Below are 15,772 nucleotides of genomic sequence, written 5' to 3'. Positions count from 1 at the left end.
AGAAATCACACATTAATTACCTTGGGTGATAACCAGGATCCAGTTATCACAAAAAGAAAAAGATGATAGAAGTTGAAAAGAAATTTGGTGCTGAACGCATATCTTATGAAAATAAGATAAACTCTCTTGAGCCAAACGCTAAATTGCTTTTGAATCAGATTTTTGATTTTGAGCAGCTGATTTATCTTGGAACGTGCCAAGATAGATAAAGAGAAGAACGACATCAAAGAAAAGTGTTTGAGCTAGAATCAGAAACTGTCTGACATCATTGCTCAAAAACAGAAGGCTTTAGACGAAGAGAAGAAGACATTAGTACTTGAAAAGAGAAATACTTCAAAGAAATATACAACTATAGCTAAAGATCTTGCTGAAAAGAAAAAGTGGCTCGACATTGCTTTTGAGAATGAAAAAAAGCAACTCAGATAAAGAGAGAAGAGAGTTTGACAATCAGAAGAAGAATTTTGAGAAGCTGAAGAAGGAGTTAGAAGGTAAACTCCTGGATATTTCAAATAAATTGTCTGATCTGAAGACAAAACTTGAAACTGAATTGAAAATGAGAACTGAACTTAAAGAGAAGTATGATTTAGTTGTTGTTGAACGAGACCAGCTTTTAAAGAAAGTCAAAGACTTTTCTTGTGCTCAAAGCTCAACTGGTTCTCCTTCATAGTGTAAAACCAGTTTTTATGACTGTTCTAAATCCAACAGTTATTCAAGCAGTCTTAAATCTACTATTTCTAAGAACTATTCTCGTTCTTCTAATCAGTATTATCAAGGGTATGTCATCAGATCACCCAATTCTCATTCTAACGTTAAAAGCATTTGGGTAAATAAATTTGAATCTGTTTCATCTCGACATTCTGTTGTTACTAATAATAATCTTCCTTGTTTTGTGAGATCTACTACTGATCTGATTAATCTTAGCAAGAGAAGAATCATGTGCTCCACGTGCAAGACAACTGATTTTGTTAACAGGAAACGGTACAACAAGTGGATTGACGATAATAGATATCAGAAGAATTGGAAAGGTAATAACAAGTATGATAATAATAATTGGTATGGATCTTATTACGTATATAATCATCCTGTTAAAAGCGCGAAAAAGAAAACATCTAACAAAAATAGATGGTTTGGAAGTTACAATATCCCATAACTTGATACTAACAAAGGACCCAAGTTCGTTTGGGTACTAGAATCTGTTTGATCTGATTTTGCAGGTGTGTCATTACCGTGCTGATTAGAACATCATGCTTATGATGCACTAATTCAAGGGGAGTTGTATATTATCCTAATAAGGCTTCTGAATACATATGTTCAGGACTCGTGCTTAACTGAATGTGGTTTCTAAACACCCAGTTTAGGAACCGTGCTAAAAATGTTTCCATTTTATTTTTATTTTTGAGCTGAACAGAAACATTACTTAAATCTACTTTCTAGGGGGAGTCTCTAGAAGTTTTTGAACAAGTGTTTTCAAAAAGTGAACAATTTTTTTTTTTAAACGAGTACATTTTCTGAGCAGGTATTTCCTGAGATTTTACTTGCGTAATTTCTCATCGATCATAATTCCAATACATGTTTAAGCTATTCTTGAAATTGTTATTATCACGTCTCATAAATAATATCATTTTCGGTGATAATACGCTCATTAGTAATCAAAGTTTGTTTTCTGATTTTCTTTTACTTTGATTGATACATATTTCGTTAATTTTTTGAATATCAGAATCTGTAAACTCGTACTTACAGATCTTCATTCATTTCTCTCACATACTGAATTATCTGATTTTGCGTATCACTCCTCGCTTGTTTGTGCTTAAATGGTATATTTTTCTTGATCAATTTCATCTGATCATTATGTTTTACAAAAATAATATTCTGATCAACTGTTGTGATCATTTGAGCGTGCTAAATTTAGGAGGGACTGAGTGCTTCACAGAAATACCTCTATGGAATGTCAGAACCAACAGACCTACCCAAGAGGACAACCATATCTGAGTGAGCTTAAACTCAAAAGGGTTTGTGTGTGAAGCTTAAAATGAAAAAGAGAGGGGTAGTTGTTGTGAGTCAAAAGAATTGACGAGAGCTGTGTCAGGGTTAAAAGATTATTAGAATCTTGTTCTAAACTTCTAAAAACCAGGCATACCACGAAATCTATTAGTTCTCAATTCTTTTGAGACTAATATTGAAAAAGGCAAAGCCCAGGCCAATTCTTGTCACAACCCCACCAGCTACTCATTTATCTCTTAACAGATAAGTGTTTCAATAACACTTGGGGCACGCGGCTCATAATCTATCGATTTCTCACTCGAAGAAAGTTGATATTGAAACAGAAGGATATATGTCTGTGAAGTCCAAATTCACTGATCAATCTTCATTTAAGTTCATAACTATGGCAGATCTGATGTAAATCTTCAAGAACACATAAGAACATTCATATGAATATTGAGAGGAAAAGTCAAACATCTAAGCTCTGGTCAAACCTCTCATTCATGTACGTATATTACAATAAGCTCTCCTCCCTAATTACAAACACTAACCACTATTTATATGGTCAACATAACTAAACAAAGTCAAAGTCAAACTTCTATAAGAAAAGTGAAACACGCTGACTTTTACAATTATAGACTATTTATAAACTTTCAAGACGAATACAATTAATACTGATTTCTCAGTCCTAACATTCTCCCCCTTTGTATTCAGACTTGAAAGAAAATTTTGTACTTTGAGTCCTTGTTTGAACTTTGAAACAATATGCACAATATGTCTTCTTCAAAAGAAATTTTCAACTTGAAATCTTCAAGCGATCAACTGTTGAGAAAGATCTTCTAGCATTCTCTCCCTCGAATGTAGAATCACGGTGATCTTCTCTTTTAACAATGTAGATCAAAAATAATCTTCAGAAACACTTTACAAGATGTGATCTTTAAAGGATCTTCAGATAACAAGTCTTCAGTAAACTTTTATGAAAAATGATCTTCACATTCAACATCTCTCAGTCATTATAGTACACAAATAATCTTTCTTTAATCATCTTCAGTCGCACTTCTTCTTTTGAGTCTTTTGCCATTTTCGAAGTTACTTCCTTCAAGTCCTTTGATCACATATTGAGTCTGATAAATTTTTGTAGTCCACATGATTTATCATTTTGAGCCTAAACAAAAGCATATGTTGCTTTATCTTCCTACACTACACAGATTTTGCAAAGTACATGTTAGTTTGTCAAAACATTCATAGATATACTTTTTATAAGATATCAATGATTGAATGGAAGACCGGGTGAGATGAACCTCATAAAGTCTCATATATAAAGTACATCTGTTGTACTCAGTATATCTGTTATACTCACAGGCCAATCTTTTTATAAGATTGAAAACAATTTCATAAGTTGAAATTGGTTGTTCTTTTCCTATTCCCTTAATCTGAAAAGATTATACAAGTGGATTTGAAAAGATCTACTTGCAATTTCATGAATTGACGGCTTTCGCTGAAGATTTCATTCATTCTAGTGTATGATGCTAATGATTCTCATTTCATCATAAGGGGTATGTAATAATGAATGAAATGTTCAATTCCGAACGATACAATGGGAGTATGATATATAAGATCAAGGGGGAGTAACATCAAAGATCGGCAAAAGACTCAAAGGAGTGCGATTGGAGATTATTACAGAAGATTATTCCTATGCTACAATGCCTGAGAGTTTTTGAATGTGAAGATCATTCGTTATCTGAAGAAATTCTTTGAAGATCACATCTTGTAGATTGTTTCTGAAGATTATTGCTGATTTTGTTCTACATTGTTAAAAGAGAAGATCGTTGATGTTCTACATTCGAGGTGGAAAATGTTAAAAGATTTTCTCAACAAAAGATCATCTGAAGTTTCAAAGTGAAGATTGTTTTGAAGTTTTTTTGTAGAAGTCATAAAGTGCTTAAAGAGACAAAGTTCAAACGAGATTCAAAGTGCGTAAATTCTTTCAAACCTGAATACAAAGGGGGAGAATGTTAGGACTGAATTTCAATATTAATTGTATTCGTCTTGAAAAGTTAAATTTGTCTATAATTGTTTTAAAGTAATCGTGTTTGACTTTCCTTGTATTTTGACTTTGACTTTGAAGGGTTCAAGTTTGACCCTATATATAGCTTGTCTTTAGTGATTTATAAGTAGAAGATTCTTTGTAAACATTACATAAAGAAATAGAAAGTTGACGGTTTGACTTTCTCTCTCACATCTCCTCTCATGTTCTTATTGTTAAATCTGATTATGCCATGGATTATTACTTGAAGCTTGAAGATTGATCATAAAAATGGACTATCAGCATTAAAAGAAGTAAAAGGTACAAATTCATCCCATCGACAAAAAGAGCAACTCATTTTGCTTTTCTTTGTATCAAACATTTCACTGAATGAGTATCTCTTTACAGTGTTATTCAATACAAAACTTGCAAAATAGTTCTTCCTCTGCTGATTTGATGATTTATGTGTATCTACAGATGTAGATCCTTTCACTTTCCAGACACGCTTAAACTTCAATGAATTATTTGAAATATGATAAACAAAATCATCAGATTTAGATTTACGATAAACTTTATGTTTCAGATTTTTTTCAGTAATCTTCTTCTGTTTCTTTGAATTTCTTTTGGTTTTATTTATTTTGTAATACACATTCTCATAAACAGGTTTTTCTTTAAAGATCTTTTCACAATCTGAAGCCCTGTCAGAATCCACAGTCTTTTTATTTTTTAAAATAAACTCTTCATGACTGGACAGTTGTTTGGAGAAATCAAATTGGTCAATCTCTTTATCTAAACAAGAATCCAAATTTAATATTTCTGAAAAATTATGCTCTTCATTGGAAGAATTTAAACCTTCATATTCGGATGAGTCACTTGAAGATTTAGAACACAAAAAATATTCAGACTCAACATGCTCCACTTTGACTTTTGAATTTTCAAAACTTTCAATTTTATTTAAAAATTCTTCTTTTTTCTTTTGAAACGAAAATCTTTCTTCTTTTAAAATTCTTTCCAGCTGAATCACTTGTTTTTCTAAGACCAATGGTGGAGTATAAAGTTTTGGTTCAGCTGGTTTTGATTCAAATTCTGCTTTTGAATAGCTGTGAAAATAGTCTGTAGAAAGTGCAGGAACTTGAGTTTGATAACTTTCATTAAGTTCAGAGTAATCAAAGGGAACTTGCATTTTGTCCTTTCTTTTCCTATTCAGATCTTCTTATTCTTCAACTTCATCAGAAGATTTTGTAAATTTAATTTGAAATTCAGGACCAAGGTCAAGATATTCAAATTTATACAAAGTTGGAGTGAAATATAAAGCCTTTTTAAGCAATTCGGGTTCGCATAGCCTAAACCTTCCTGAGGATTAAAAAATCTGATTTCGGTAGGCTTGTTCAGAAAAATAGTTTGGTCAGTTTGCCCTCTCTTATACAACTTCTCTTCTTGGGCCTTCAGTTTTTCATTTAACAATCAGATCATCATTTACCAATTCTAACGATTTATACTTTTCATACGGATCAGATAATTCAGCTTTTAAGATGTTTGATTTTTCTGAAAAAGTTTTGCTTTCAGACAGCAAAGATTGAGCCCAATCAAAATTTTCAGCATTTTCATCGATCAGTTTAATGTATTTTTCTTTTTGCGTTTTAAGATCTTTTTCTAGAATAGCAACACGATCTTTTCAGATTTTAACTTTTGCTGGAAATCCTGAAGTTTGAGCATCATTCTATGCATCTGTTCATGCATGAATTTTCTAATACCTCATCACTCGATTCAGCACTCTCTTCTTCGTTATCAGATGAATCATTTTCAGTTCTCGCCATCAAACATATATGTGCAACAGCCTCTGACTCCTCATCTTCATCATTTAGATTAATCCAGTGATCATCCTCAGCCATCAGTTCTTTTCCTGCAACAACCCTACTGCAAGGAACTGCGAAAATTTGGTGGAATTTGACTTGCAAGACCATCCCTGAAGAGGAGCTGAATGCCATGACTTGGAATGACTTTAAAACATGATTCTCCGAGCAATTCGCACCACAAATCAAGGTGGAACAGGTCACCAAGGAATTCCTCCACATGAAGCAAACGACTGAGTCGGTAAACGAAATCACTGATAAGTTTTTGGAAAAAGCCCTATTCTGCCCCAGTACGTTGCTGACAAAGCAATGAAGCTGTTTCGCTATACCGAGATGCTCAAACCAGAGATTAGAGCTTTTGTCGCCCCATCAAGATTCAAGACTTTGGCAGAGGCTATAGAAATAGCACGAGCACGAAAGCTAGACCTAGACAGAAAGAGAAAGACTGCCCCATCCCATGAGGCAACGAAGATGGTTAGATGTGGTCAAAGATTATGACTGGGAGATTCTTTACCACCCCGGTAAAGCAAATATTGTGGCCGACACCCTAAGTCAGAAACCCAATCAAGAACCTCTCGCAATCTCTTGCATGAGAATAACCATAGTCACACCACTTTTGGAGATGATCCGACAGGAACAAGAGAAAGCCATCAAGCCTGAAAACCACAACAAGGAACGTATCAAGGGCCAAAGTATGAATCTCGTCAAAGATGGTCGTGATCTTCTAACACGATACAACCGCATTTGGGTTCCCAAAGCGGGGGAAGCCCGACAAACCCTGTTAGACGAAGCTCACAAATCAAAGTTTTCCATACATCTCGGGGCTACCAAGATGTATAGAGGCTTGAAGGAAAACTATTGGTGGTCGGGTATGAAGAGAGATGTAGCAGGGTACGTGGAGAAATGCCTAACTTGTCTGAAAGTTAAGGTCGAACATCAGAAACCGCATGGGAAGCTTCAACCACTAGAGATACCAGAATGGAAGTGGGAGCATATCATTATGGATCTGATCACCAAACTGCCTCGAACCCCGAAAAATTTCGACTCTATATGGGTCATCGTCGATCGATTAACCAAAAGTGCCCATTTCATACCCATTCGTGAGAGTTCTTCCTCAGAGGTACTGTTGAAACGTGTGTCAAGGAAGTAGTGTCTCGACACGGAGTGCCAACGTCTATTATATCAGACAGAGACACCAGGTTCACATCTTGATTCTGGGGAAATTCCACATTGAACTGGGTATGAAACTTCGATGCAGTACTTCTTACCATCCCCAAATGGATGGACAAAGTGAAAGAACAATCCAAACCCTCGAAGATATGCTCCGAGCATGTGTGATAGACTTTGGTGGCAGTTGGGATACTTACCTTCCTTTGGCGGAATTCTCTTATAATAACAGTTACCACTCCAGTATTGGTATGCCTCCTTACGAGATGTTATACGGAAGGAAATGTAGAACCCCTATCTGTTGGAGCGAAGTAGGTTAACGAGTGTTGGGCAGCACGAAAATAGTTTTGAAGACGACTGAGAACATCCAACAGATAAGAGAAAGGTTACGAGTGGCTTAAAGTCGACAAAAAAGTTAGCCGACAAACGAAGATCAAATTTGGAGTTCCACGTGGGAGATTCCGTACTTCTCAAAGTATCGCCTTGGAAAGGCATTATCCGTTTTCGAAAGAGTGGAAAGTTAGTCCCTAGATATATTGATCCTTATAAGATCATCACACGTGTGGGGAAGGTAACATATCGTTTGGAGCTACCTGAGGAGCTTAGTCAAATACACAACACATTTCACGTGTCACAACTGCGAAAATGCCTGGCGGACGAGACTGCCGTTGTGCCACTTGAAGACATCCAGGTGGACGATAAGTTGAACTGTATTGAGAAACCAATTGCCATCTTGGAAAGAAAAACGAAGGTCCTGCGCAACAAAGAAATAAGGATTGTAAAGGTCCAGTGGCAACACAGACGTCGTTCCGAGTGGACTTGGGAACCAGAAGAGGAGATGCGCAAAAACTACCCGGAGTTACTCGAAGAGTGAATTTCGGGGACGAAACCCTAGTAAGTGGGGGAGACTTGTAACGCCCCATTTTTAGTTACACAATTAATTATTTATTTTGTTAGAAAAATATTAAGAGCTTAGCAAATGACTAAAATTGATAAGTTGCATTCGTAACATTAAAATGTTAGGGTTAATTATAAGAGGCTAAAATGGAATCTCGGATAACCCAAATGTTACAAGTTATAGTCATGGTGTTTTAAAAATAAGAGAAGGAATTAGAAGGGCCTAAAGTGTCAATATATAGAAGTTGCAAGTAGCTAGTTGATGATTGGCCAACCTTGAGGAGTTACACATATTGAATGTCATAATTTAACTCACTTAACTCCCGAGACTCATAGTCTTCCTCATAGGTTTCTTCTTCTTCTTCTTCACTTATAACTCTAACACACAAACACACACATACCATAATCACATAGAGAGAAAGCTAGGGAGAGAAAAAGCTAGAGGAAGAAGAAGAACGGGAAAAGGGAGAGGGATTTGGTTGAGTTTCTTCAAGGTCCGATCATAAAAGGTAAGTCTTTCCTCCCTTGGTATTTCTAGGCTGTAAAACAGCCCCTATGCATGTCACAGAAAATATCACCATAAATCGTAGGGACCTTATTAAGTTCTAAAATTTTTACAGAAGAACCATCTATATGTGTAGTTTATTTTGTTAGAAGAAACCAAAACCTAGTTCATAATTCAACTAGGTCAAAAACTAGGATTTTTACCCGACTGTCAAATACGTTTCTGAAATCATCCACTGTATTTTTAAAATCACGGTAAATCGCTCGTTTAACCAATAAACATGAGGCTTACATTTCTGAAAACCTAAGTGAGTCTAGTTTCTTCCAAATTCAAACCACTTTTCCTGAAAACAAAGTTAACCACAGCCAAAGTCACCATCTATACAGGTCTGTTCCGGTGACTTGTATTATGGTGACTGCTGGAAAGCATCGACTTTGGAATTTTACTGAGATTCACATGTTTATCCTATGGGGTTGATATTTGGATACAACATTCCTTGATGTGTCCATTTTGTGTAGTTTTAGTTTCATGAAATATTACTGAGTTTAAATTGGTCAAATCAAAGTTTTCCACAAACTGGTTCGAAACCGTAACTGCAGAATTGTATGAACTTTGAAAAATCACATAAAATCATCTGTGTTGAATTAAATGATGTGCTTTATATTTCTGAAAACCCCAGAGTCTATTTTCATAATCTTTAAAAACATTATGGACTAGTCAATAATTGGCTCAAAAACCCCTAAGAAGAGAAAGGTGTCGAAGTTAAAACTAGTAAAGATAGGTTAATATGTTAGGTTTTTATCCCTAGAGGCTATTAAACACTTGTGTAGGTTTTCAAGCCTTAAATCTGAACTTGGATATACCCAGGATTGCTTTAAAACAGGTGAGTTTCACTCCCCCTATGTATGTATGATTATGTATACGATATGTATGAACACAACTCCTCATTTCATGAGACTTCCTCGTAAATGAGACTACGACTTGGTCCGAAAAGGCTACTACGATTCTAGTCCAGAAGGGCTACTACGATTTGGTCTGAAAGGGGCTGCTACAATTGGATCTTGATAAAGATCACTATGAATATATATGTGTACGACCGTGTTTCTCACTAAGCGTTAGCTTACCCTCCCATGTTCATCCCTTTCAGGTATTTCTAGGGTTGATAAGGGGAAGGCTCCGGCATGATTACGACCTCCGCAGCATTTATCACCAGTCTTTTGAGATGCCGTTTATTTATAGACTTCCGCTACGTTATTATGGTTTCATAATTATCACGTTGAACTAGTTCTAACCGTTTTTATACATCATGTTACTTTTGAACATGTTTGATTGTATTGAGTGAAAAACTTGTTTTGTCTTTTGTTTAACGATACGAATGTGATAACACTCCCTTATTTCCCATATATTATTGTTTAAAAAAAATTGGGGTGTTACAAAAATTCGTGTTAATTTCTTGAAATTTGTGCAAATCTTTAATCAAATCGCTGCAGTTTCGATCTGATACCAATTGATTGTCCCAATAAACTCCAAATCAGATAAATCTTGGTAAGAACAAGATGAACAAGTAAAGAGAATTATAACCCAAATGATTAGTGTGTTGATTCTTCAATGATTACAATAATCTCTCACTAATGACAATTACACACTAATTACAAAGCACGCTACCTATTTATACTACGAAAACATTAAAGACTAAAAACTATTACAAATAGAGAAACAAACTTGAATACAATCTTTTAAGCACAGCTTTGAACCCAACAAACTGATCGATCAGAAAATTATCCTGAACTGGTTTTGAATAGCAGATAGAATTCTTGAAACTTGAAAAAAAAATTCATAAAATGATTGCTTATTGCTCAATCAAGACACCAAGGTTATCAAACAAAAAATATGGTTATCACTTGGTTATCGCTCAAAAGGGGTTATTAGACACAACACTTGGTTATAGAGCAACAAAGATTATTGGACAACAAAGGTTATCGCTCGCCAAAGGTTATCGGACAACACCTAATCCTCTCACACTGGTTATCGCTCACCAAAGGGTTATCGGACAGGTTTGGGCGATGAGGAGTGTTATCAGGTAACTTAGTATGCGATGAACAAGGTTACCGGACAACAAAGTGGGCGATAAAAGGGTTATCAGCTAAGTTTTGGTTGATGAAGAAAGGTTATCGACCAAGATTTGAGAAATGAAGCGCAAATCACTATCCGATTAAGTGTTGAGCGATGAAGTCCTTATCGCCTATTCCTTGAGCGATGAAGTTCAATCCAACAAAAACTTGAGCGACGAGCACAATGTACCTTGGGCGATGAATACAATACTTTAAGCGATAAAATATGTTATCGCCTACCAAATGAGCGATGAAAACTGTTAAGAAAATTAATCACTTTGGGCGATGTAATTTCCACTTCAACTTGAGGGATGAGACCTCAAAGTCAGATTCAATGGGCGATGAAGATACTCTTATCGCTCGTGAATATTCAATAGGCGATGAGAAGAACTTCGAACAGAAATTCCAAGAAATCCACCAAAACACCTAAAAATCTTAACATTATTGAAATTTCTTGCACAAATTTGTGCAAAAACCACAGATAAACAATTTTAACACATTCAATTTCACCAAAAACGGATTAAAATCACCCAATTCGATCAAAACAGAAATGAAAAAAAACAAAAAGTTTGAATCAAGAAATCTCAAGAATTCAGCTTCCAAATCGATTCCAAAACCAATCAAGAATGATCTGTTTGTGTTATAACCGGGTTTTCAGCAGACCTGGATCAAGGTAACCTATTATGTGATTATATGTGAATTACATGATGACGTGCATGTGTTTAATTAAATGCATGAAAAATATGCGAATAAGTGAAAACGGTGTTACTGTGCATACATGAAATATGTGTATGGTGTGAAGCTTACATGAGATGTTAATATTAAAATAAGAAGATATGTTATCTTCGTAGTTAAGAAAGGAAATTTTTATAATAAAGTTTCCACCGCCCAAAGAATTGTATTTTAATAAAAACCCACCACTGCCTTTGTTAAAAGTGTATATATACGAAGCTAAAAAGATAAGATCTGATCTTATCTTCATTTTTGGGAAAGAAACCTTTTTGAGATAAAAGAAAGTGTGTGTGACGGTGAAAGTGTCCTTGAGAAAAAAAATTTGCTCAAAATTGTTTGAAGAACCAGTTTGTTATAATCTGCAGAATCTGTGTTGACAAGGTGAGTTTTGATAAACTAAAACCTTTATATTTGTAGTTATATAAACTGTTGGGTTTAGAGAATTTGTGATTTTGAAAGAGTTTCGTAAAAACTGTTTTCTAACAGTTTAAACGAAGTATCGATGATTAGGAGTTTTGAAACTGTTTTGAAAAGATAAAACAGTAAACTGTGCTTTAAAACAGTTGGAAAGTTGATATTCTATTTTAATTTTTTTTAAAGAGATTGATATGTGGAAACTTATGAAAGAACATATTGTTCTTGAGTTTAAAGGTTTTTGATGATAAAACTGTCTTTGGAAACCATTATTGGTTGAAAACTATAAAGGACATCTCATCAAGACGGTTGTGACTTCGGTCTGTCTTCRWTTGGGATTAATCTATAGATTTTGTGGATAAAACTATGGAGGATGTTTCATCAAGACGGTTGTGACTTCGGTCTGTCTTCGTTTGGAATTAATCCATAGATTTTGATGAGGAAATAAGGGTGGCATATCAAGGAGAGGTGTACCAAGGGATAAGGGTGGCATATCAAGGAGAGGTGTACCTTCGGCTATAAGGGTGGCATATCAAGGAGATGTGTACCTTTGGATATAAGGGTGGCAATTGTGTGTGGATATTATAGCTCTTATTATTATGTCTTTTAAGATTACAATAGATTTGAGTACTCACTTCTTTGTGATTTGAGGACTCAGAGATGTTGTTCTTCTTAGAAATAATACTATTGATGTTATTGAGAAGGGGAAAACTTGGCCCAAGGCCATTGGTTTCAGATAAAAACTATTTTCGATCAAGTGTTTGGATACAGAGGAACTAGAGAGGCTCTAGTTGTTCCTTGAAAGGAACCAGAGGGGCTCTGGTTGTTCCTTGAAAGGAACCAGAGGGGCTCTGGTTGTTCCTTGAAAGGAACCAGAGAGGCTCTGGTTGGTCCTCATTATAGAACCAGAGGGGCTCTGGTTGGTCCTCATTATAGAACCAGAGGGTTCTGGGCATTGATCTTGGAAATTATGCAAAGTCTACCAAAATGTTTTAATTGGGCCAGAGGCTTTGTATATATAGATAAGAGCTTCTGTGTTAAAATCATATTTTAGGAATTTTCGAAAAGAGTCTTATACTTGGAAAGTTTTCTTACATTTTGAACCAGAAGCTCTGGTTGGCCTACGCGGGTTGAACCAGAGGCTCTGGTTGAGTTTTTGCAATTTGAGCCAGAAGCTCTGGCTAGTAGAATCAGAGCTCTAGTCATACAAGATCTTTTCAAAAATATATTTTTATCTTTGGAAAAGCTATTTTATTATCTATGAGATTGATCTATGAATTATTTGAGAATCTCTACTTGAGTAAGAGGCTCTGGTTGGCTTAACCAGAAGCTCTGGTAGAGGAACAGAGGAGCTCTAGTAGAGGAACAGAGGAGCTCTGGTCCTCTTGTTTGTTGAAATATTTTCTAAGTCTGTCTATGGAACCAGAGATCCGATGGATTTAAACAGAATGTGGTTTTACATGTTAAAATGTGAAATGATTTTATTTGAATAACTGATTTGGTGCTTATCACCCTGCAACTACATGGAAAAAGGGAATCTCACTAGACCTCTAGGTCTAACCCTCAATTTTGTGTTTTCAAATATGTGTTGCAGGAAATGTAGAATATAATGATAGTAAAGGAAAAGGAAAAATGTGAATTATTTCCCTACATGCTTAGTCTTATGAATATCATATTTGGATGAGTTTTGGAGAATACATGTTATGAATACAAGAGCATGTATTTTTGGAATTTTTGAGTTGTGTATTTTGTATTGTAGACTCTTATATTATGGACCTTTTTGTGGGCTTAAACATGTATTCTATGAATGAAATATATGGTATATGTAATGTGAGTTTTGGGGGTGTTGCAGTTTGCTCTGATACCAATCAAGAATGATCCCAGTTTCAAGTCTATAACATCAATTCAACACAAGATTCAAGAACAAAGAGATAGATTTGAGTATGTCGGTATGTTATTGATATTCAAAGATTACAAAGGTGTTCTTGATCTCTTTTACTCTCACGTACACATAATTCTCACAATTGTTTACAACTGTTAACTATTCTATGCACTCTGTTACAACTAACAAAACTAACACTATTTATACCAACAATTACAAGGAACAAACTAAACTACAAAGCATGTTAAAACACTATAAGCTTGAGGACTTGAATACAATATTAGACCCAACAACTTCTTTTTCACCCATATCATTCACTGCCTTAGCCTTAAGACTGGGGTTCATGATCAGTCACCAACTTACGTTACCGATTTGGCACATGCTCTCATCTTTCAACGAGAAATCGATTTTGCCAAGTAGTTTTTCGAAGAAATTATCAAGACAATCCATCCTACTCGCCGACCTCAAATAGCCTTTAACCGATTTATCTTTATGATTATTCAAGATAGGATCAGGGATAAAATGTTGCTGATGAATCCCATTGCTCAGGTCGAGAAAGTGGCTTTAAATAAAGGAACTTCATTAATGGACAACCCTCTTCCACAAGGTATGGTTACTTTTGCTCAAACTCTTAATATAATGTAGGATACGCCAAAGATGCAGGTTTCGCTCGATCCTCGCAACCTTCGGCACCCCTACTTCCGTGGCCCTGATTCCCCCTCCCCGAGTGAAGTCGGTGGTCAAGAAGCGTCGACTGGTAGTGATAATACCACCTTCTCTCCTGACATCTTCGCCCCCGTTTCTCAGGCTACGATGCTAAAAGATCCTTCGACACCTCACCCGCCTCATCTCCTTCCCAAAATCGGAGGCACTCTAAGTCCCCCCAATTCCTCCTCTAAGATTCTTAGGAAGCTTCATAGGGCCAAAAACTCTAGCCGACCATCGATTCTCAAAAACTGGTGGCCGTTAAACTTTTCCCTTTCAGGCCTAGAAAGATAAAATTCGGGACCCTCAACTGCTCTCAAAGACATATTCTTTGGTTGATGAGGATGACTCAGATTCCTCCCCATTCCGAGGACTGCGTTCACCACTGTTGCACAACTTTCCACCCAAGACCAAATAACTTAGCGTAGTCCAATGAAGAATTGATGGGTCCAACTACCAATTTGGTCCAACTACCAATTTGGAGGATCATGATACATTTATGGACTTCTTGATTGTTGACACTATAGGGACACATACTCCCTCCTCTCTGAAACTGTCCCCGAGCTCCTTAACCCTATTGAAGATCAAGCCTCCGTCACCACCAAAACAGCCATCCCCACAGAAGAAAACCCCTTCCCTTCCCTTTAGCCAAAGAAAACCCCCTCACCAAAGAAATCACCTTCCCCTTCCTCGAACAAATACCCTACTCCTTCGCTAAAAAAAATCTCCATTTCGAAAACATAAGATATCCCCTACCCTTCTTCGAATCCCCCAATGCTTCAATTCAACATATTGGCACCAAACGTCATCGACCACGTTCTCTTTCCCCTCAACTCACAACTACAACCTCTTTTCCTCCAAATATTATCTATGCTCCTCCTGCTGAAGTTGTGCAAACCATTGTAGGTATTGAACAGGAATGTCGGTAACTGGGTGTTCAAAATGTTGATATTCAGAAGACTATTGGTGCACTTGCTTCTGCCTTGGGTGATCGAGTCGGTGTTATGGAAGAATGAAGGGAGCGTGAAAGAAAAGCCTTCAATGCTTATAGTCAGGCTCTATATGACTTGGCGGATAGCCTTACAAGCTGGAAGTTGACTGTCGAATAATCATTAGGCAATTCAAAGGCGGTACCAATGTGCAAAGCATGTCTTCTCTTCATGACACAATTGTTCTTACTGATCCAATTTTATCCTTGCTCACTACCATTTCTTCTTGACTGGATAACCAATAGAATCTTCGGCTGAACTAGGTAGTGGCAACAGAGGGCAGGAAGAAGAGACAAGTAGCAGAGAACACCGTGTTATAGACAACAGTGCCATACAAGCCAATCAAGGAGGGAATCGAGAGGATGAAGGGTCGAGACCAGAGAGAGAGACAAAGGCGATCATGGGAAAAAAGTTGAGTCTGAATGATATGAGATGTGGAAAGGTGATGGAGTGAATAAGAGTTTCTTAAATCATTCAGACCTCTTAAATGCAATTGCCAAACACATTCTAA

Source organism: Cynara cardunculus, assembly GCF_001531365.2.
Source record: "Cynara cardunculus var. scolymus isolate 2C chromosome LG 17, CcrdV1, whole genome shotgun sequence".
NCBI classification, from domain to species: domain Eukaryota; kingdom Viridiplantae; phylum Streptophyta; class Magnoliopsida; order Asterales; family Asteraceae; genus Cynara; species Cynara cardunculus.
This window is presented reverse-complemented; position numbering follows the sequence as displayed.